Below are 23,209 nucleotides of genomic sequence, written 5' to 3'. Positions count from 1 at the left end.
CTTATGGGACCCACCACTATAGGAACACTACCACCACTATAGGTGCAAAGGAGCAAAAAATTTAAGCAAAATAATTGTTTAAAATAGGTTTTTCGACAAATCCCGAATACAAAACTGAATTAATGTTATTAATTAGTTATGATGCATCTATTAAAAATGTCATTTGCAAGCTTTTTGTTCGAAATAGTGCTAAATTGGCACTACCACCACTATTGGTACTACCTCCACTAAGGGAGCTTTTACCCTATTAGATTCTGAACGGATCCGTTTTAGTTTTCAAGTTCAAATTATAAAATCCTAAATAGTGACGTCACTTGTTGGAGTGGCTCTTCAAATAGTTTGTGTGTGAGTTCAAGCTTATTCTCTAGCAATACATTACAAAATACAAAATGTCCCTACTGATCACTCATTCTCTCTCTAGGTATTGGTGTTTGGGTGCTCATGCTCCGATAAAAATGTCAGGTACTTACATTCTCTGCCGGGTGAGTTACCTGATCGACCAGCCTACCGATGGTGTAGCGGCCGGCAGCGACGCCGATCTTCGTGCGGTGACCGACGGCCGGCTGTTAGTCGAGCTAAGCCAGGCGTTCTCAGTCGTTGGTGATGGAGTCGGAAGGTCGCCGACCGAGTGCACCGAGGGCTCGGTACCAGGCGTCGCCTCGATGTTCGATGCAAAACACGACGCTAATAGCTCAGACGGCCCAGTCTGGAGAGCATTAATACCATCAACCGTGGCGTGGTACTTACACGAACGTGGGGTGGGAGTTGGAGGCGATCGGACTAAATTCCATGGATCTTCTATACCCGGGACGTGAGTGTGGGGGCGGATCTCGCTGGCTGTGGGTTTCTTGCCCCACCCAACTAGAAAATCCTAACAAGAATATAACATAATTAAAACAAACCATGATATTTATAACTAATTGTGATATAATTATGTTCAACATCCTTGGTGTTTTTGAAATACCATAACTCAATTATATCACATTATGTTAGAAATGCTGTATGATAACTCATTGTAATATAATTTAGTTTTGATTCTTTGACATTTGGACAATGATCTAACAAAGTTGTATCATATCTTGATAGAAACTAGTATTCCTGAGGCTAAAATTCATATCACATTTTGTTATAATTTTGATCTGTTCATAACAAAATAGGTTATAATCTTGATTTGACTAGTATACTTTTTGTTACAATTTTAGTTATTTTAACATCATCCTGCATCTAGTTTATAACAAAATAAGTTATAGAACAATATTATAACATCATAACACAATATGATATAAACTTGATATAATTTTCTAGTCGGGCAGTCAGACTACTCGCGTTCGCAGGCAACCACGGGTAGCGGTGTGGTTTCGCGAGGCCGAATCCTTAAAACCGTTGACCACGCACTCTGGGGGCACTCCTAGCGGCACGCAGCCACGAGACGAGGAGAACCTCCAGGGGATCGCCCTAGTCCGATCGCACGATGCCGATGGTTTTGGCGAGCAGCTTGTTGTGCCAATTACGCTCTGTGGCTCGGCGTTCCACCGAACGAAGCCACTCCTCAACCCCAATGCTCCACGCGGTCACTGCGGTGACTGTGGAATAAATTGTATTAGCACCAAAAAACACCTATACATTCGCACAGTTTACCTCACGTTATTGCTTCTCACTTTTTGGCTCCTTTTCTTTCTTCAAAATTAGCTTGTTAAATATCCACTCACGCTTTTTCCCTACAGAAAATATTTGTAACAATCTTTTACATTTGATACTAATTTATCTAACACATGTGCTTACTGGATCAAATCTTTGATATCACTCCACTCACGATTTTGTTTTTTTTTGTGCGAAAACTCAACTTATTTCTGCAAATAGCTTTAATTAAATTAAATAAATTATTGCAATGATTTTTTTTCTTGTAATATAACTTTACTTGCTCACTTTAAATAGGCTTCAATCACTTTATAAAATTCACAATTTTAATAACTTTCTTCTTCGGCAGTCTGATTGGGAAAGAACTAATATAGTTCATATCCCAGACTCCAGACCTCCAATTTTCTTGGTTTTCTTTTATTTCCGTTTTCTTAATTTTCTTGAAATCATTCCAACAGCATAAATTTTCTTGCAATTGATCAACTTAATAATTCTTAATAACTTCTTCTCTTACGCGATTTTCTATTGAAACCCTGATTCGAGCACTCAATATACCGATTGCCTATTTAAAGGCACGACATTATTTACATTGTAGGGATGTCTATGAAACAACACTCGTGTGTTCGTTTCATCATCCCCCACATATCCCAAAAAAAATGTGTAACATTTTTTTTTACCTTATCAAACATGCTTCATGCTTTTTCACTTTTATGCTTATCCTGAATTACACTACAATCATTAACTTAATCGAACGCGAAACCGAGAAATTATTACCGGACGTAAATCTGACCGAACCCGAGATCCGTGCTTTCAGGATCACCTATCCGACACTAACTGATCTATTCTTCCACTATACCAATATACCTATTGGATATATCTATTGTCTCATTATATACTCCAGCACATCAACTGGAAAACGAATCAAAACTAATCAGCACATATTTCAATAACTCAAAAACGAAACCGATTGACGTGTAACCGTATTGGTATTGAACAAAATGTACCTTCATATCCCAATCCATATACCATATCATAATATGGAAACCAAAACAAACAATTCAACCACCGAATATCTCCTTACTCACATGCACATTTACTCGGGCTAATTGCTATTACTTTTGAGTTCCTGGGTTATTTTATCTATCCAAATTTGAGCGCTATTGTCGGTATAGGTATGTCAATGCGAGTATTTCTACTTGCTGTCTATTGCATGTATCTACTGAATATGAAAACCGGGCTATTGTTTCTGTGCTAACTGGCAATGATGATGATAGGATGCTACAACGGCTTCACCAAAAACGTAAGTTTTATCTATCATTTTTACCTATTTTACTACTTTTGGCCATATAAAACTATTCGTGTTCCTATAATTGAAATGAAATTAGCTTACTGGGTAACTATATTGGATGGTTGCGGTTTCCAGATTCATTTGAATCCCAACTGAGCCATCCGAGAACATCTTCTTTAAACTTTTGTTGTCTTTTTCTTGAAAGAGTAAAAGTTTTGGCCATTGTTATATACTATCATTTCATATATACATATTTACAAGAAATCTATTTATTTTTTTGCACGAAACCTTCAGGAAGACCAATTTTATGCAAAATATGGTTCCTTAGGCATGTATGCTTTGTGGTTTTTGGTAAGTATCAGTTTTAATCCTGCTGATTGTGAAATTTCTCACCATTTTTGTATTTATTTTACAACTCAATAAGGCTCTTGCTTGTTATCCAGTTTTATTATTTGTTATATGCCTTTGCTTTTCCTATTTTTTTTTACCGATCTTGCGTTTTTTTGCGTTTTCCGTTCCATACTTCCAACCTTGTTTATTTACATAGCTTTTGTTCATTCACTTATATTCCGTTTTTTTTCTTTTTCTTATTAATTTGTTTATTTTCCTATTATTAAGATTATAATTGAAATAAAATTCATAATATTCTCATTTTCATTGCAATATATTCATAGTTTTCCGATTTATCGTGCTTTTGTGTCAACTCATTTTTTTTTTTTTTGGTTGCTTAGTTTTTGTACATAGCTTGTCACACAAACTTGTTTAAATCTTTTTCAATTGAGATACGTGGTACAGGCCTAAAGATTTTCCATTTAAGTCTTGTAAAATATAGCAAACTTCTCCCACTCTTCTAACAACTATTGCCTCGGAGAACTTTGGAGCTAATTTAGCATTAAAAGCTTTGGATTTGTCCGATAAAAAGTGGTTCTTTTTTAAAACCCTCTCACCTTCTTTATATTCAAACGTTTTTCCCGCTCTAAGGTTATAATACCTTGCATATTTGCCATACGCGACCTTCAAATTTGTTCTAACATTTTCATAAATTTTGCCCATTTCTTCTGAATGCTCTTTTTCTGTTGGAGTCACGTCTCTATTTATATCCCTAAGATTTTGGTACTCTTCTCCCGAACTTATCTGGTTTCTACCAAAATTAACAAAGTAAGGCGAAAATCCACTCGATGCATGTTCAGCATTATTTATTGCATTAGCAATTTTGTAAATATTTTCATCCCAGTGGTTCTGTTCTTTTTTAATCAGAGCTCTAATCGCAGATGTTATGACTCGGTTAGTTCTTTCTGCGTTGTTTACTTGAGGAAAGTACACTGGAGTTAGCCATTGACTAACACCATACTTTTCTAATAGATTTTTGAACTCTTTGGAGGTAAATTGAGCACCATTGTCAGATAAAACCACCTCCGGTACTCCAAATAATAGAAAAACCATATTTTCAAGAAATAACACTAATTGTTTGGTTTTTGCTTCCTTCAAAGGTTGTATAATAACAAACTTAGTAAAAATATCCGTAATAACTAGAAGACACGTGTTTCCAGTCTTTTTCGCCCTTGGGAATGGGCCAACATAATCTATTGCTAAAACTTGCCAAGGTTGTGTAGCCAGTTTTTGTTTTCCCATAGGGGGAACATGATTAATGTTATCTGATTTTGATGTTTTGCATGTGATGCACGAATTGCAGTACTTTTTAATTTCAGTGTACATTAAGGGCCAAACATACTTCTCTTTTATTTTACTTAAAGTTTTTTAGAAGCCTAGATGTGCTTCATCATGGATATTTTTAATAAGTTTCAATCTTTGCTCTAATGTCGGTACAATTTTCCAGTCAAATCTAGCGTCCGCTATTTTAGAATCATTTTTGGCGTATTTAAAGATTTTTTCATCGACTACTTTAAAGTCTTTAAATGTAGTTGGATTTTCTTTAATTTTTTTCATAAGGGCACCATATTCCAAGTCCTCCCATTTGGTTGAAATGGTGTTGAGTGACCTTGATAAACAATCAGCGGTTATATTATCCCGCCCTTTTCTGTATTCGATACTAAAATCGAACTGTTGAAGTTTCAAAGCCCACCTACTTATCTCCTGCTTTTGGTTGCTCATTTATTTTGAGCTGTTCAATATTTGGTAAATTTTTGAAGTAATTTCCAATAGTTTTACCCCTATCATTATCCGAGTGGTAATTTTCAAGAATCCTGGGCTGGTTGGCCATACTGCTATGGAATCTAACCTGCTCATTAAACTGCAGTTGGTCTTGCGGTTTAAATTCTTTCTGCGGGTTTCGTTTCGATTCCGAATCCAGTGGAATTTCAACACTGTCTTCTTCAAGATCGCTCAAATTCATTAACCTTTTCGCTGTGTTTTTGTAAATTTTCATCAATCTATCAATAGTCCTGATTACCATCTGCTTCTGTTCTTCTTGCGCTAAATCAACTACATGAGACCTGTACATACGTTCTTTCCAATGCCTCAATTGCGAAATCCACCTAACGTGAATGTCTGATTTTAGTCCCATTTCAATTTCGTCCAATTTTCTCCGCACAAGTGGCCATTCATCTACAAAAAAGGTGTCTGGTATCACTTCACTTGGTGCTTGGTTTTCGTTTTTAAATGCATTCCTAAGTCTTTCTCGTTTGTGAAGTTCCGATTCTGTTCTCAGCATGTTTCGTATTTTCAATTCATAATGTAATTCTTCCTCGCTCAAATCAAAAGCATTGATAATGCTTGTATTGATAGATTTTGCCATTTTTACTTATTATCTTTATGTGTTATAGGAAAATCAGTACCACGTTGTTGCATCTAAGAAGCAATGAGGATGATATGCAGTGTAATGAGAATAGTTATAAAAAGAAAAAGTATGTATAGTAATAATAATAATAATCGATTGTAAAAATATAAAATGAAATTAATTATTTCTGTTTAACCCTTCACCATTTACTTATATCCGACTATTTAACTCTAGAAATGAGAAAAAACAAATTCATAATCCAATTTCCTAAACTTAAGTTTTATTACTATTTATTAACGACACTTTACCATTATTGTGGCATTCGTGTCATTAAACTTAAGTGCTCGAATCAATGTCTTTTCTAACTCTAATTCAAAACCATTACTGTAACTAAATCCGAAACAAATTTAAATCGATCAATTGCAAACTCGTATTCCAGTGGGTTGAAGTTTTTTAGAAAGTTGGGCGCCAATGTAAGGAGCCAAACACTTTCCCAAAGAACTCTCTCCCTAAAGCAGGTAAATATCCCAAATTCTAATGGTTTAAAAAAGTCTAATAGTTCTTGTTTAGTCCAAATAATTGTTGAACATTCATAGCCAAAGTTTATTGAATCCGATTTAAAGAACAATTTTAATTGCTTTTGTGGCAATTTATTTAAAAAAAAACTATTTATATTGAAAGCTATTTACATTCCTAAGTTGTGGTTTTATTGATTAAAACAAAAGTTCCTATTAGATTCTGAACGGATCCGTTTTAGTTTTCAAGTTCAAATTATAAAATCCTAAATAGTGACGTCACTTGTTGGAGTGGCTCTTCAAATAGTTTGTGTGTGAGTTCAAGCTTATTCTCTAGCAATACATTACAAAATACAAAATGTCCCTACTGATCACTCATTCTCGCTCTAGGTATTGGTGTTTGGGTGCTCATGCTCCGATAAAAATGTCAGGTACTTACATTCTCTGCCGGGTGAGTTACCTGATCGACCAGCCTACCGATGGTGTACCGGCCGGCAGCGACGCCGATCTTCGTGCGGTGACCGACGGCCGGCTGTTAGTCGAGCTAAGCCAGGCGTTCTCAGTCGTTGGTGATGGAGTCGGATGGTCGCCGACCGAGTGCACCGAGGGCTCGGTACCAGGCGTCGCCTCGATGTTCGATGCAAAACACGACGCTAATAGCTCAGACGGCCCAGTCTGGAGAGCATTAATACCATCAACCGTGGCGTGGTACTTACACGAACGTGGGGTGGGAGTTGGAGGCGATCGGACTAAATTCCATGGATCTTCTATACCCGGGACGTGAGTGTGGGGGCGGATCTCGCTGGCTGTGGGTTTCTTTCCCCAGTCAGACTACTCGCGTTCGCAGGCAACCACGGGTAGCGGTGTGGTTTCGCGAGGCCGAATCCTTAAAACCGTTGACCACGCACTCTGGGGGCACTCCTAGCGGCACGCAGCCACGAGACGAGGAGAACCTCCAGGGGATCGCCCTAGTCCGATCGCACGATGCCGATGGTTTTGGCGAGCAGCTTGTTGTGCCAATTACGCTCTGTGGCTCGGCGTTCCACCGAACGAAGCCACTCCTCAACCCCAATGCTCCACGCGGTCACTGCGGTGACTGTGGAATAAATTGTATTAGCACCAAAAAACACCTATACATTCGCACAGTTTACCTCACGTTATTGCTTCTCACTTTTTGGCTCCTTTTCTTTCTTCAAAATTAGCTTGTTAAATATCCACTCACGCTTCCCTACAGAAAATATTTGTAACAATCTTTTACATTTGATACTAATTTATCTAACACATGTGCTTACTGGATCAAATCTTTGATATCACTCCACTCACGATTTTGTTTTTTTTGTGCGAAAACTCAACTTATTTCTGCAAATAGCTTTAATTAAATTAAATAAATTATTGCAATGATTTTTTTTTTCTTGTAATATAACTTTACTTGCTCACTTTAAATAGGCTTCAATCACTTCATAAAATTCACAATTGAGGCGGTTAGAAGCAAAGGGGTGTAAGTGACAAAAACCCACTTTCGAGTAAACGAGGTTTAAAGTTTTTGACCAATTTTTCTTCCCATACAAAATGTATGGAGTTTCAAAATCAACCCAATTTTCTCTGATTTTTTGTGATTTTTCCAATCATCGTAGGAACAATCTTAAAAAAGTTCCTGAAAGCTTGAAATCTGAAGAATTTTATGAGATACTCAGCTCAAAATCGACAAAATTGTCACTTACACCCCTTTGATTCTGGGCCCCTCAATTTTAATAACTTTCTTCTTCGGCAGTCTGATTGGGAAAGAACTAATATAGTTCATATCCCAGACTCCAGACCTCCAATTTTCTTGGTTTTCTTTTATTTCCGTTTTCTTAATTTTCTTGAAATCATTCCAACAGCATAAATTTTCTTGCAATTGATCAACTTAATAATTCTTAATAACTTCTTCTCTTACGCGATTTTCTATTGAAACCCTGATTCGAGCACTCAATATACCGATTGCCTATTTAAAGGCACGACATTATTTACATTGTAGGGATGTCTATGAAACAACACTCGTGTGTTCGTTTCATAGTCATTTGTTGTGGTAGAGTCGCTTACTTTGAAGGTCGTTGCCTACTTTTAGGAATTTAAGGGACAAATTTAAATTGAAATTTTTATTTTTAATAGTCGAATTCGGTAGTTGTCAGAGTTTTGACACATTCCTTGGGTTAAGATTTACAAAATTAAGTGGAGAAGCCAATTTGCCATTATTACCGATGCGTTGTTGTAGGCTGATCAATTTTGCTTCAAAGTGGCATTTCCAATTTTTAGATTTTTTGGAATTTCAACAGAAATCGTTCTATAAGAAGGATGTGAAGAATAATAAAATTGGCAATTCCTACAGGAGTTTCTTGGGGGATTCATCCTTGTGGAATCCCTTAAATAGTTTCTTCTGGGAATGCCCCAGTTTTTTTGTTATGCTTTTAGTAGATCCTTCAGGAACTCCTCAAAACGTTTCTTTAAGGATTTTTACAACAGTTCCCTTTGAGATTCTTCCCACGAAGTTCCACGAAAGTTCCTCTAGGATTTCCGAGGAAATTCCTACAGGAGCCTCCGGAAAAAACCTCCAGGAAAAGTTCCAAGAAAATAACGGGATTATAAATTTCCCAAGAATTCCTCCAGCATTTTTGGTCAAACCCCTCCAGGATTTTTCAAGGAATTTCTCTACAGTAATTCCTTCATACATGGTCTTAAAATTCTCTCTAGGATTTCCACGGAATTTCTTTTAGAAGTTCAAGATTTCCCCAAAAAATCCTTTGGTAATAATGCCCGAAAACTCATCCAGCAGTTCCCCAAAAAATATTTGCACAAGTTTCTCACAAAAAAAAATCCTCCAGAGTTCTCCGGGACTTCCTCCAGGAGTTTCTCGAGAACTCCTCCAGGAATGTCCTGAGAATTCCTTTCTTGAGTTCCCCGGAAATTTCTCTAAGAGTTCCCCAGTAATTCCTCCAAGAATTGTCCGGGAATACCTCTAGGAGTTCCCTGGGATTTTGCAGGAATTCCACTAGGAGTTCCCCGGGCATTTCTCTAGGGCAAAATCCTCCAAGAATTCCTCGAAGAGTTCCTTGGCAATTCCTGTAGTCGTTTCCTCGGAATTTTTCTAGGAGTTCTCCGGAAATTACTTCATGAGATCCCCAGAAATTCCTTCACGCATTCTCCGAGAACACCTCCGAGAGTTCCCCAGGAATTTCCGAAAAAGTTTCCTGGAAGTTCATCCTAAAAATTCCCAGTGAATCCCTTCAGGAGTTCCCCAGGAATTCCTCTTGAAGTTCCCTGGAAATTCTTCCAGGAGTTCCCCGCGAATTGCTCCAGGATTCCTTCAGGAATTTCTCCAAAAGTTCCCTGAGAATTTCTGTAGTAGTTCCCCGGGAAATTCTCCAAGAGTTCCCCGGAAATCACTTCATGAATTCCCCATAAATTACTCCGAAAATACTCTGAGAATATCTCCAGGAGCTCCCCGGCAGGTGTCTCCAAAGGATCTCCCCAGGAGTTCTCCGAGGATTCCTCCAGGAAGTCACCGGTGATTCCTTTAACAGTTCCTCGGAAATTCATCCTGGAGTTTCTCGGGAATTCTTCCAAGAACTCCTCGGAAATTCCTCCAGGAGTTCCTCAGGAATCCCTCCTGTAGGTCATTGGAAATTTCTCTGGAATTTCACCAGGAGTTTCTCGGAGATTGCTTAGAAATTCATCCAAGAGTTTTGGAAGAATATTTTTGGAACTTCTGGAGATATTCCCGTGGAGCTTCTGAATGAATTCATGTAGAACTTCTGCAGTATCTCCCAAATAACTCGTAGAGAACTTCCCAAGCATTCCTTGAAGAAATCCAGGAGAACTCCTGAAGGAACGACCGAGGAATTCCTGGAGGTATTCCCAAGGAACTCTTTGAGAAACTCCCAGAGAACATCCTAGGGAAATCTTAAAGAGGAATTCCGGAGGAAATTATAAAACAATTTTTTAGGAACATCTGGAAAAGTTGCTAGGGATCTCCTAGGAACATTGCCAGAAGAACTCCTAGAGAGCTTCCAAGGAAGTCTTGGAGATTTTTTCGAGGAATTTCAGAAGAATTCCTAAAGGTATTCCCGTGAAACTCCTGGACAAATACCCGAGGAGCTCTTGCGGAAGGAATTCTCGTGGAACTTCTTGGGGTATTCCCGAGGAACTCATGGAGAAATTTCTGAGGAACACCTTGAAGAATTCGCATGGAATTCTTTGAGGAACTCCTGAGAAACTGCTTGATGAATTCCCGGGAAACTCCTGCAGAATTATTTATTATCCATTCTGAATGAATTTCCTGTGAAGTCCTTTAAAAACTACCGGGATCTCCTAGGAAAATTGACGAGCAACTCCTGCAGGAATTCGCGAAGTTATGGAGCAAGGTCGTGGAACAATTTCCGAGGAACCTCTGGTAGAACTGCTGGAAGAATTCTCGAAGACCTTCTGAAGAAATTCCCAAGGTACTTCTGTAGAAATTCGCGGGGAGCTCGTGGAGAACTTTCCTGGGAACTCATGGAGAAATTTTCGAGGAAGTTCTGGAGGAATGCCTAGGAGACTTCCGAAAAAAAGGCAAGGATCTGCGGGAACTAACCCCAAGACCTCCTGAAGAAACTCCTTGCGGAATTCCAATGGAGCTCCTGCAGGAATTTCCTAAGAACTCCTGCAGAAACTTCTGAAAAAAAAATTCTATAGAAGAAGTCCTTAATAAATTCCCAAGAAATTTCTGCAGAAATTCCTTGGCAACTCTTGGAAGCATTTCTCAGGAAACTCCTGGAATAAATGCCATGGAAACCCTGAAGAAATTACCGAGGAGCTCAGGGAGCTATTCCCATGGACCTTTCTAAGCTACTCCCGAGGATATCTTGTAGGAATGTCGGAGAAGCTCCTTGAGGAATTCCCGTGAAGCTCTCTAAGGAATACTAGGTATTCCTGCAAAAATTCTAGATAAACTTCCGGAAAAATTCTCAAGAAACTCCTGCACGATTTTCCGATGAGCTGCTGGAGGAATTTTCAAGGAACTGCTGAAGAAATTGCCGAGGAACTCCTGGAGAAATTCCCAAGGAATTCCTGGAGAAATTTCCGAGAAACTCCTTGAGGATTCCCCATGGAACTCCTGGATGAATTTCCAAGGAATTTCTGGAGAAATCCCCGATGAACTTCTGGAGGAATTTCCAAGGAACTCCTGGGAATATTCCCAGTGAAAGTATGGAAGAATTCATTAGCAACTCCTGGTGGAACTTCTAATTTTCTAGAATTTTCCTAGAACTCCTTAAGCATAAAGAAACTTTTGAAGTAACATTTGAAAGATTCTACCAATGAAAACTTTCTTACATATTCTTAAAACTGTGAAGGCATTCCTAGTCTTCAGAAAAGCAAAGGAATCTCTGAAGGAATCTTTACCCGACATCTCACGAATTCATTAGTTCATTCTTGAAATTTTCTGACTGTTACCACGCCATATTTTTCTACCACCACTACAGGGGATGGCCAAAATGTTTGGGATAGGCAACTTTTTTTTTCTCTCACAAAAAATTTAACATGCTGTATCTTTTTATAGAGTGCATCAAAAAATCTCAAATTTTGACTGTTTGTCAACCTATTATATGTACATCATTGGTATAAATTTGGGCTTGATTGATTAATTTTTCGCGAAGTTAGAACCGATCAGGTAAAACACTATTATTTAGACAACTAATTTTTGAACTGTCATATCTCGGAAACCAGTGAACCGAATTGAATGATTTTTTTAACGTTTATCAACAATATATTGATACTTAATACGACGTTATAAAATTTAATGTTTTCTCACGGCGAATTAAGTTATACCGGATTGAAGTTATTACCCATATAGAGAAAAATAAGTCAAATTTACAATACCACACAAAAATTACTAAATGCGTTCTTCCTTCAATCTAAATAGGCTCTAATATATCTGATTGGAGATAACTTGAGAACAGAAGTGAAAAATCTTTGGATATCAACACTAAAATTTATTGACATTGATGTAAAAAAAATTACATTTTTTTGAGAAAAATCCAAAAAATGTCAATCCATGATAACTTTTTTCAACGTTTAAAAAGTACCTATGTTTTAATCGTTTGTGAAGCATTTGCATATTGTTAGTGTACGTTCAAAATTTCATTCAATTCGGTTTACTGGTTTCCGAGATATGACACCTCAAAAATGAGTTGTTTGAAAAATAGTGTTTTACGCGAACGGTTCTAACTTTGCGAAATATTAATCAATCGAGCCCAAATTTGTACCAATGATGCACACATAATAGGTTGACAAACAGTCAAAATTTGAGATTTTTTGATGCACTCTATGAAAAGTTATAGCTTGTTGAACTTTTTTGTGAGAGGAAAAAAAGTTGCCTATCCCAAACATTTTGGCCATCCCCTGTAGCTTTCTCTGAAGCTTTCCAGAATTACCAATTTATGTCCCGTATTGGTATTACAGATTCTCTTCGGAATCAAAAACCTTGAGTGCAGGCTGTGCATGTTAATTATTCTAATGTTGAAGAATCGGCCCTTGATCCTCAAAGTACACAGTATTTCATCGATTGGGCACCAATTAATTACGCGCCTCTGCTGCATATCGCCCAGCACAATGAAAGCTGCTGTTCCCTGTTCGAGTGTGTCCTTGAGACATACGTAATTTAGGCTATTAAATGTAAAATACAGAAAATACAGAATAACTAGATTGAGAAGCAATATCATAGCTGCGCCACAAAAGCCTGTTTATCTTACGCAGCAAAGCCTTTTCAACGCCGATGGTCTCATTTTATGGACTATATTTATCTCGAAATTTCACTCGACAAAATCACGCCGCCACTGCCTCGCACCATAAGTTGCGCGATAAGATTACTTCCCCGCATGCGCGCCCTAATCAAATCCCGTGACATATTTATCACACCGGCGTACTCGGACAACAAAAACAACTTCCATCTCCGAATGGTTCAAAATCTGATCGCGTGTTCAGCACGTTCTGCCCACGTGAATCCACTCGAGTGGTCTCCCGGCTGGAGGTGTGCTCAGTGCTCCACCCCCTTCCGGCCGAATTGCAAACTTTGCACTACTGATAGCGGAGATAAACGTGCCCCTGCTTCGAGACTGGCCTAGCCTGGCGAGTCTGTGAGTGAACTTTGCGTTGCCGGGCTTAAATTGTCAAACACCTCCGACGACGATGCGACGCGGCGTATTGTCTTGACGAGTGGCAAACATGTGATTTCGCAACCGATTGTTGCATGGGATTTCCCCTAGGGACAGGAAGTGGTGGTGATGGCGTTATCTCAACTTGATGCAATTGGATTATGCGGGGGAAGGATTTGTATCGCTATCTTTAAAACAATATGCTAGGGGTACTATCCTATTAATAAATTGTTTATTCATTGTCATGTGATACGCTGCGTGATAACACAATGTCTCGTTCTCGTGATGAACCTGAATGAGCTGCTCTCATTAGCGGGGACGCCCCTCAAAATTGTGAGAGAACGGCAAGTACTAAGCGTATCTAGATAAGATTATGACACAACGCGACAATTTCACCGGATATACTGCAGGATCTTTTATTTTGAATATCCGCGGATATAAAGTGTTCCAGGGCAAGTGGATCTTAACAGGGCAGTTTTGCTATCTGGAAAACACTGCTTGTGTTGTGTGCTAGACGACTGCAGTGTTCGATTCCAAATCTTTGGATTACCGACTCAAGCCTAATGATGATAATAATATAATACCTAGTGATAACACAGACCATGCAAACAAGCCATGGCGCCTTTCTTACATTAGGTATCACACGCAAAATAAATTATGTGGTCATCAATATATTTAAAGTTGCCCGTGTAGCTGCCGGCTTAGAATAGCACTACGGACCACCTGTTCCGGGGGTAAAAGTCCACCAAACAGGCAACCCCAATCCAAGGTGTCAGGCGACCTGTGCTGAGGGATGAATGGTTGAGGGGGTTTAAAATATACTCGACTTTTAACGGAGCCCGTAGCGTGGGTAGATCGCCTTTTTGGGTTGCGTTGCGGTGAAAGATCTACCAAATCGAAATCTAGTGTCGTCCTATTTTTCAATTTTGGAATATGTGTTCTGGTAATTAAAGGCATTATAGCATTTAGTCCTTGCTACTGGTGTTGTGATGACTTCCAGTCTTTGAATAAAACTAAGTTTACCAACTTTACTTTGCAAATAGTTAAAAACCTCACCATCTGAGGCTACACTCAATGCAAAGGAAATCTAATTGGGTTAGGGATCCATGTATATACTAACTCTTCGAAGACTGGAAAGTGCTAGTACGCAAAGAGCATACTAGAATCCTTATTACTGAACACATGTTCCATTATTGGAATGGTATTGCTGCTAATGTTAAAACCCGGGTCTTCTTACAGGGGAGAATTTAACGGTAAACAAGGGTGATGCTAGGTTTCCGATGCATGACCAATTATTAGTGCTCTTGTTTTATTTTCTATAAGAAATGAATTTCTAAGAAAGCAAAACAAAAACTGTATCAAAATCGATACTTCATTGCCCTTCAGTGGCAATTGAGTAATGCGACATGCACTACATTAAAGATACAAGTAATGTCACAATAGATCTAAAAACTGGTCGCAGTGATAGACCCGAACAGGAATAATAAAAAAAACCCGGATTAATCCACCTAGTGGTGATAGTGCCTTTCTCGTCGTATGTACTCATGATCTTTCCGTCGACGTAAGCATCCTGAATCCAGTGAATACTTTATTGATAAAAGCAAGGATTTTATTCAAGCCATCATCGTTGGGAAACTTATTGATGGCACATATTTCCAAATTTTTTATACTGAATCCAATTCAAATTTAAACCATATCACAGAGCGCGAGGAGCAACCAGTCGGATCAAACTTTTGCGCAGTAATTTTAGAGGGGATTGAAATTTTTTTCGAGGTTGATGCGATTAAAACACGAATTTGAAGAAAGGTGGGATTTGATGAGCCTGCTTCAGTTTTGTAAAGATTTTGTTCTCTTACACATATTTATCGCTGTTTTCACCACTTCCTATGAGATACCTGGAACCCGTTCCAAGACTGTACCTATTGTTTTAAATACTTATGGTCTGAGACTAGTTTCTTGCTAACTGTTCAACAGGTTTTCTGAAAAGCCGAAAATTGATGTACATGCATGGATTTGATTAATTTTCCATTTTGGTCATTCTGGCGGAACATACAAAACGGGTTCTGGAACACTACCGGTAGTCTCTAATGTGATCTGAGACTATTTTCTTGTAAACCGTTCATCAGGTTATCGAAAAAGCCGTGGTTTGATGTGAACTGGTTCAGCAACACTACGTTAGTCTCTGATGTGATCAAAGGCTGTGTTCCTGTAAACCGTTCATCAGGTTATCAAAATAGCAAAGCAAAGCAAAAGCAAAGCAAAGATAACCGTACACATCGTAGTTGCTACTCCGTGATTGACCAGAACAATCGAAGTTGCACAGAGAGCCAATGAATGTGAAAGCTTGGGACTAGCTAACCATTCTCAATGTGCACAATTCGAGAGTTCAGCTATTTAAAGTCAATAACGGCGCTGGCCACGTCCTTACGGTCATCAGGAAAGGGAAGGAATGTTAGTTCGACAACCGTTGCTACTAGAAACCGTGGAATCCACAGCATCCCCACAGTTGTCACGGGAAGGAATGGTGGTTAGTAGGATAGGGTAAGGTGTGGATCTAGGAGCCACCTCTGTTAGGTGATATGATCCACTAGTTATATGGAAATACACGTCGCGGTCTTCATCACGATTATGATTTATTTGATCACGATGACCACTGATCCCGGATTTCGTGCTCGCGTTTCCATCGCCCTACCGTGGAAACCGACTGATCTACGATTATTGTAGCGCGATTCTGATCCCGGATTTTTCACTCGCACCCCCATCACTCTTACCTGAAAATTGTCTGCCATTCGAAAATTCTCAAGCTAATCTTATTCCGCATTCCACACTCGCGCTTGCATGGCTCTACCGAGAAAACCGACTGACCAACGAATATTGTAGTGCGATTCTGAACCCGGATTTTTCACTCGCACTTCCATCGCCCTACCGTGGAAACCGACTGACCAACGAATATTGTAGCGCGATTCTGATCCCGGATTTTTCACTCGCACTTCCATCGCCCTATCGAGAAAACCGACTGACCAACGAATATTGTAGCGCGATTCTGATCCCGGATTTTTCACTCGCACTTCCATCACTCTTACCTGAAAATTGTCAGCCATTCGAAAATTCTCAAGCTAATCTGATTCCGCATTCCACACTCGCGCTTGCATGGCTCTACCGAGAAAACCGACTGACCCATTCATCAGGTTATCAAAATAGCCGCGATTTAATGTGTCGCACACATGGGGTTGGCTCTCATATGCATCTGATCACTTCCAGCGGGACAACCGGAACCGGTTCCGGAATAATGCTGGTTGTACCAAATATGGTCTGAAACCATTTTCTTGCTATCCGTTCATCAGGTTATCTAAAGAGCCGCGATTTGATGTGTCGCATGCATGGGTTTGGTTCACTTTTATATTTGACCGCTTCCGGAGGGACATCCGGAACCGATTCCAAAGCACTATCGGTAGTCTCGCTGTGATCTAAGGCTATTTTCCTGCTTACCGTTCACTAAGTTATCCAAAAATCCATTATTTGATGTGTCGCGTGCATGGGTTTGGTCTAAGGTTTGGTTCACTTTTATATTTGGCCATTTCCGGCGTGGCACCCGGAACTGGTTTCGGAACACTACCGGTAGTCTGTGCTGTGATCTAGGGCTATTCTCATGCTTATTATTCTTCAGGTTATCGAAAAAGCTGCTATTTAATGTGTCGCACGCATGGGTTTGGTTCCCATCTACATTTAACCACTTCCAGCGGGACACACGGAACCGATTCCGGAATACTACTGGTTTTCCTAAATATAGTCTGAATTCATTTTATTGCTAACCGTTCATCAGGTTATCCAAAGAGCCGCGATTTAATGTTTCGCATGCATGGGTTTGGTTCAATTTTATATTTGGCCACTTCCCTCGAGGCACCCGGAACCGGTTCTGGAACACAACCGGTAGTCTCTGCTTGATCAAAGGCTATTTTCCTACTCACTGTTCATCAGGTTATCGAAAAAGCTGCTATTTGATGTGTCGCATAGATTTGGCTCACTTTTATAATTTGCCATTTCCGGCGGGACATCCGGAACCGATTCCGGAACACTACCGGTTCAGATATAGCCTGATACTATTTTCCTGCTTACCGTCCGCCAGGTTATCGAAAAAGCCGCGGTCTGATGTGTCGCATGCATGGTTTTGTAACATTTTCATATCTGGCCCCTTCCTGGGGTACCGTCCCGGAACACCTAAATGGCCATAACTCCGGAACGGCTGAACCGATTCGAACCATTTTTAATAGGAAACAATGAGACCAGATTCCGCGTCGAATGAACCGTCGGTCATTAAAATCGGTTGAGGTTTACTGCCAAAAAGTGATGTGAGTTTTTTTTGTACACACACATACTCACACACACACATACACACACACACACACATACATACACACACACAGACATCACCTCAATTCGTCGAGCTGAGTTGATTGGTATATGTGACTTGACCCTCCGGGCCTTCTATCAAAAAGTCATTTTTGGAGTGAACATATAGCCTTTCCAGTACACTTAGTGTACGAGAAAGGCAAAAATATATTTAACATTTGGCATGTTAATTCTGTTCGCGCGACTCCGGTAAGTTAGTTTGTTGAACTTTTATATTACCTTACAAAGACACCATGCATAAATAAAAACATTCTTTAGCAAAAAATCATATTTTAGATAACACTAAACAACCATAGTAATTTTCCATAAATATTAGAATCTCGAGCAATTATACTAACAATTGCAATGAAATTTTATCATAAAAGTTTGAACTTTTCATAAATAAATCCGATCCGTAATAGCTTGAGCTTCAGCTTGATTGACCGCCCGTGGATGCTAACTCCAGAATCGCCAGACCGGCTACACTCACACAAAGAACCAATGAGATATCTGCCGGGGACTAAGCGAGCATCTTCGGTGTGTGAGTGTTGATCATGTTCTTCTATTTTTAGGCGACAATGGCGCCTGCCACGTCAAGTTTCAAGTCGATGTGGGGAAGGGGAAGGTAGTGATGATTGCAATCATTTGTATCCACATTAGATCGAATATACCTTTGCGTCTGCACAAATTCATGCGGATGTAGGAGTGCTGGTAGCGTATGGTTGGCAACATAGGTGCGTGGTTGCCAGGCGTGTAAGGTGATATATTAGCAAGGGGAATGACATATCTTTTTCTAACCGGAATATCCGCATTTATCCGTTTCTAACCGTAGCTAACCGTTGCTAAGCGAGCTACTAAGTGAGCAGAAGTTAGATGCGGTTAGCGACGGTTAGAAACGGATAAATGAGAATATTCCGGTTAGAAAAGGATATGTCATTCCCCTTGTATATTAGTGTATTTATTATTCTGAAGATATTGCGACATAGTTCGCTTGATTGCATTATTCGTAGGCGTTATATGATATGTACATTGACACTGTGCTATGAAAGGTGGAAGGAAGGGAATCGGCTTTTTCAATTCATTTCTGTTCTAGCGATGGCTATGAACTAATAAATATACCATAATCCGGGGTAACATTGATCAGAATTTTCGATCTTTCTTGAATAATTCTCTTGTTAAAGCAAACGTTACATGAAACAAGTACTGGTCCTCTGATTATGTGTTAAGCTACTCGAAAAAGTATTGTAAAACTTTAAAACATGTTTAAATAGGTTTTTAAATCTAATTTTTGATTTTGTTGATTTGGGGTAACATTGATCATGTCAGTGATCAATGTTCATTTGTGTTGAAAATACCCTTACTTACTAAATTCGGGGTTACTGATTTCGAATATGTTGTCCAAATTCTTACAAATTATATACTTTTTAAGTTATTTTAGGATTAAAATTCTCTAAACCACGAATAACGCCTAAACATAGGCAATGGCTTAAATTTGCATACTGTAACAAGAAAATTGAAAAGTATGATATCAATAGTGGTAAGAACTAGGTATCTCAGTACATCTCCTCCATTATTTATGTTGCATTTTGAGTGCTATAAATAGGTAACTCGACAATTTTTTAACTATTTATTGTTTTTATCAAAAGTTTAAACCAAAATAGTTCAAAACTTTTCCTGTAGCAGAAAGAGTAGAAGCTGAATAAGCAATACATGCGAAAAATAATCATTTTCAAGGCTCCATACCTTTGGAACAACTGCATGAAAAATTGTCAAATTTTCAAAGTCGTTTTTCTCGAAACTATGATTTTCGAGTTACCTAGTTCTAGCATTAAGGGGACGAATTATACAGTAGGATGGATCAACGTTGTATGGGAAAATTTTAATTTTATAGCATCAATCCCCTTTTGATTGCCGGGGCCCGTGGCGCAGTGGCTACACGTTCGCTTCATAAGCGGATGGTCATGGGTTCGATCCTATTCCCGGCACTTCGTCAGTTGCTCTTCCCCCCGAGAGCGGCTGGCACTTGACCCTCTTCTGAGCTCTCATAGCTCAAACGGACCCGGATAATTGGATATCGGCTAAATGCAACCCATAATGGACGACCCCCAATCGGACTGGAAAAGGAACAACAACCATACATCATTTCATCATCGTGCTCATCATTCTACCAAGGACAGGGAAGAAAAGTGAAAGCAGCACAAAGGCAAACCAGTTCGATATAGTTGAATAAGAATATAATCAAGAATGGGAACACTCACTTGCAAAGAGTTATACTCACTTGCTATTTTCTGAGCTCAGATGCGTGCAATCAAGAAACGATGTATGGACGACTTTTGCCTTATGGTTTTGTCTATAAGTTTGCCGAATAGAGTAGGAGTCGCACACGCATACCGAAGTCGTGAGGGAGCTGCGAAGGCAACTCTCCACGACGTGAATATAAATTACACTCACCTCGTGGAGAGTCGCTTTCACAGCTCTGTCACGACTTTGGTATGCGTGGGCGACCCTTACTATATTCGGCAAAGTTTTAGACAAAACCAAAACACAAAAGTCGTCCATACATCGTTTCTTGATTGCACGCTTCTGAGCTGAGAAAATAGCAAGTGAGTGTAACTCTTTGCAAGTGAGTGTTCCCATCCCTGAATATAATAGAGTACATTTAGGCACTGTACAAGTGTAAGTGCAGCCGCCAATTGGAATCGCTCACGTAGTGCCTAGTGGACAAAAGAGCTGTAAAATAGGTTAAGTTGCTAAGAATAAAAAAAATCCCCTTTTGCGACTTAAATTTCTGCGCACAATTTTGATGCAACTGGTTGAGCCATCGCGCTCTGTAATACGGTTGAAATTTAAATGGGTTTAATATGGGAAATTTTACTTGCTTGGACTTTTTTTTTTGTCAAATTTTACATGAATCTTATACTGCCGCTCCACGCCCAATTGTCCCATGTTATATGGGAATCCCATATAACATGGGATAATCATGCGTAGAACGGCAGTATAACCAGTGATAATAAAGTAAAGGCTAAACTGTGCAGAAAAAAAATACTGAAATGTCTTGATAATGTTCGACATCCAGTGCTAGTGAAGGTGGTCAAGCAGTTAACTGAGAGGATTAATATTATTCAGCTCTGCTTATACATTGAACATAATATATAACATAGGAATATGAGCCATCAATAAGATTCCAAAATCGATTATGGCTTTGATAAGGTTCTTACTTTTCTGAACAAGGCTGACACAAATTTCGATTTTCTCTTAAGTCAAGAGGGGTCCCCCCTTGGAAATTTTGGGTCGGAATTCAATATTTTGAGGAAGGCCACAAATGAATAAACCAATAAATTTTTAAATTTTAAGGTGAAGAGTCCTCCAGATAATTTCCTACCAAACCCGATGAATTAAGCGGTTTTGCTTAATTGTTTGAGTATTTTTTTCATCAAATACATTTATTATTTATCAACTCCACCCCCTCATTGACGAACGAGCACTGTGACAAAAGAAGAAAATGATATTTGTTCCATTCTAGAGTTTTTTTCAGGATTCAGGAATACTTCGACTTATGGCGACGGAAATGTCTTAGAGTACATATTCGACGAGAAAGGCGCTATCACCACTAGGTTGATTAATCTGGGGTTTTTTTATCTGTATTAACGAGATTTTTAGCCCTAGGCTAGTTCATCTCGGGACCCACGCTTTACTTCCCTTCCGAAGGAAGAACTCAAATTTTGCGAGTTTGTCGGGAGTGGGATTCGATCCCAGGTCCCCGGCGTGATAGTCAAGTGTTTTAACCATCACACCAGGTCCGCTCCACAAGTTTTTTTTTCTAATTTCAAATTAAGAGGTGTTAATAAAATTTTAATAAAAACCTGAAATTTCAGACGCATCTCTTGACAACTGGCGAGGAAACTTCCGTACTGTCTGTGATGAGATTCACGACACTCATCGAAAATCATAAAGGCTACTCTAATCCTTTTATCTCTACGAAAGAAATTTAGCCCGAAGCTAGCTTCTCCTGAGACCCACGGCTTTATTTTCGCTTTGTAAGGAGCACTCACCTCTTTTAGATTGTTGGGAGCGGAATTCGACCCCAAGTTCACGGACTGAAAGTCACGTGTTTTCACCATCGCGTCATACTCTTGTCTTGTTTGATTTTATTTGCCACTTAGTGTTAGAAAATATTTCCGGAGGAATTCAAAACTTTGATTATTACTTAGTGTCAATTTGAAAACTTTCCAGAAATTTAGCGTCACAACCTAGTCAGGACTGCTTAATCGACAATTTAATTAAAACCAAGGAAATTCTGGGACGATTTTCGGCTTGGCAGTCGCAATTGCTATCAAATGATCAGACATTCTCCTTCATCCGACGTTTCGATATTTAATACGTCTTCCAAGCTTTCGGATTTCTCGTCCCAGGTTTCTAGGAGAATCGTAGCAGGTTTCCAGAATCCTCAGTCGATAGTTGGCTTTTCAATTTGGGTCAGACTATTTCTGAATTCTCAATCACTGAGTTTTGATAATTGATCTCCAATCTTCGATCATTCTGAATTTGGATTACTATTTCTGGAGCTGAGCTGAACCAGTCAAACCTGATTAATGAAGCTAAAATAATATTATTTGTGAAAAATCAATGCGTTTATAATTCAAAGAAATCAAAATGAGAGCGGGATACATGAAGTACCACAGTATCTTAAAATGCTGGGTTTTGAATAAAGTATATTTTCAGCATTTTACTTATAAAACGTAGGGGGGCGAAAATGTTTTTCTTCAGCTCCAAGGGGGCGATACCTCCTAAAAGTTTGGGAAACACTGTGTTATGCGAATCGATTCCACCTTTGAGCAATTTTGCAACAAAAGTGGCTTGCGACGCATAACGCCGGTCCTCCAGAGTATCGATCCCCAATAAACGACAGGTTTTCCGGATCACACCAGGGAAGATTTCTCAGAGCATATCGCACGAATTTCTTCTGCACGGATTCAATTCGAGTTATCCAGCTTATGTGAAATGGACACCATACCACAGCAAATTCTAGAATGGAACGTACCAGAGCACACTGCAGTACAATGACTTCAAGCACAGTGGGTCTCTGAATCCTTGGCTCATCGTAACAACAAAACCAAGTTGCTTGTTTGCTGTCGAGACGATGTCGTTATAATGCACGTTTAACCCGTTAACGCCCAAGGTGTCTCACAATTCCAATCTTCAAATAAATTTGTTATCAAAGGTCAAGTTCCAATAAAATAAACATGATTTGACGAAAAAAATGGAAGTCTATGGTGTAGTTCCAAAAAAATTCTTCATTGTAGGTCTTCAATATCTGATAATTTTTTCGAGCTCTATTTCAGCACAACTTCTACACTATCGTTATATTTTGATCCGTATAGATACAATACAGCTCTAAACAAGCGAGAGAGATGATAACCACTCAAAAAGAATAGAAAAAGAACTTTTAAATTGGGGCAAAAATATAACCCGA

The 23,209-nt window shown here is 39.1% G+C and overlaps 1 long non-coding RNA gene across 1 annotated transcript; it reads right to left on the bottom strand.

The window, feature by feature from the left end:
* Positions 1 to 1,527: 1,527 nt before the first annotated feature.
* On the bottom strand, positions 1,528 to 1,860 carry LOC134287164 (uncharacterized). Its single transcript, XR_009997087.1, has 3 exons — positions 1,783 to 1,860; positions 1,639 to 1,718; positions 1,528 to 1,583 (listed from the first exon to the last, which is right to left on the bottom strand). It is a non-coding gene; the product is annotated as an uncharacterized LOC134287164 (long non-coding RNA).
* Between the last annotated feature and the right edge of the window lie 21,349 nt (positions 1,861 to 23,209).

This window comes from Aedes albopictus, chromosome 2 (assembly GCF_035046485.1).
Source record: "Aedes albopictus strain Foshan chromosome 2, AalbF5, whole genome shotgun sequence".
Lineage (NCBI taxonomy): Eukaryota > Metazoa > Arthropoda > Insecta > Diptera > Culicidae > Aedes > Aedes albopictus.
The sequence above is the reverse complement of the archived record's forward strand: the minus strand, read 5'-3'. Positions and strand labels throughout refer to the sequence as shown.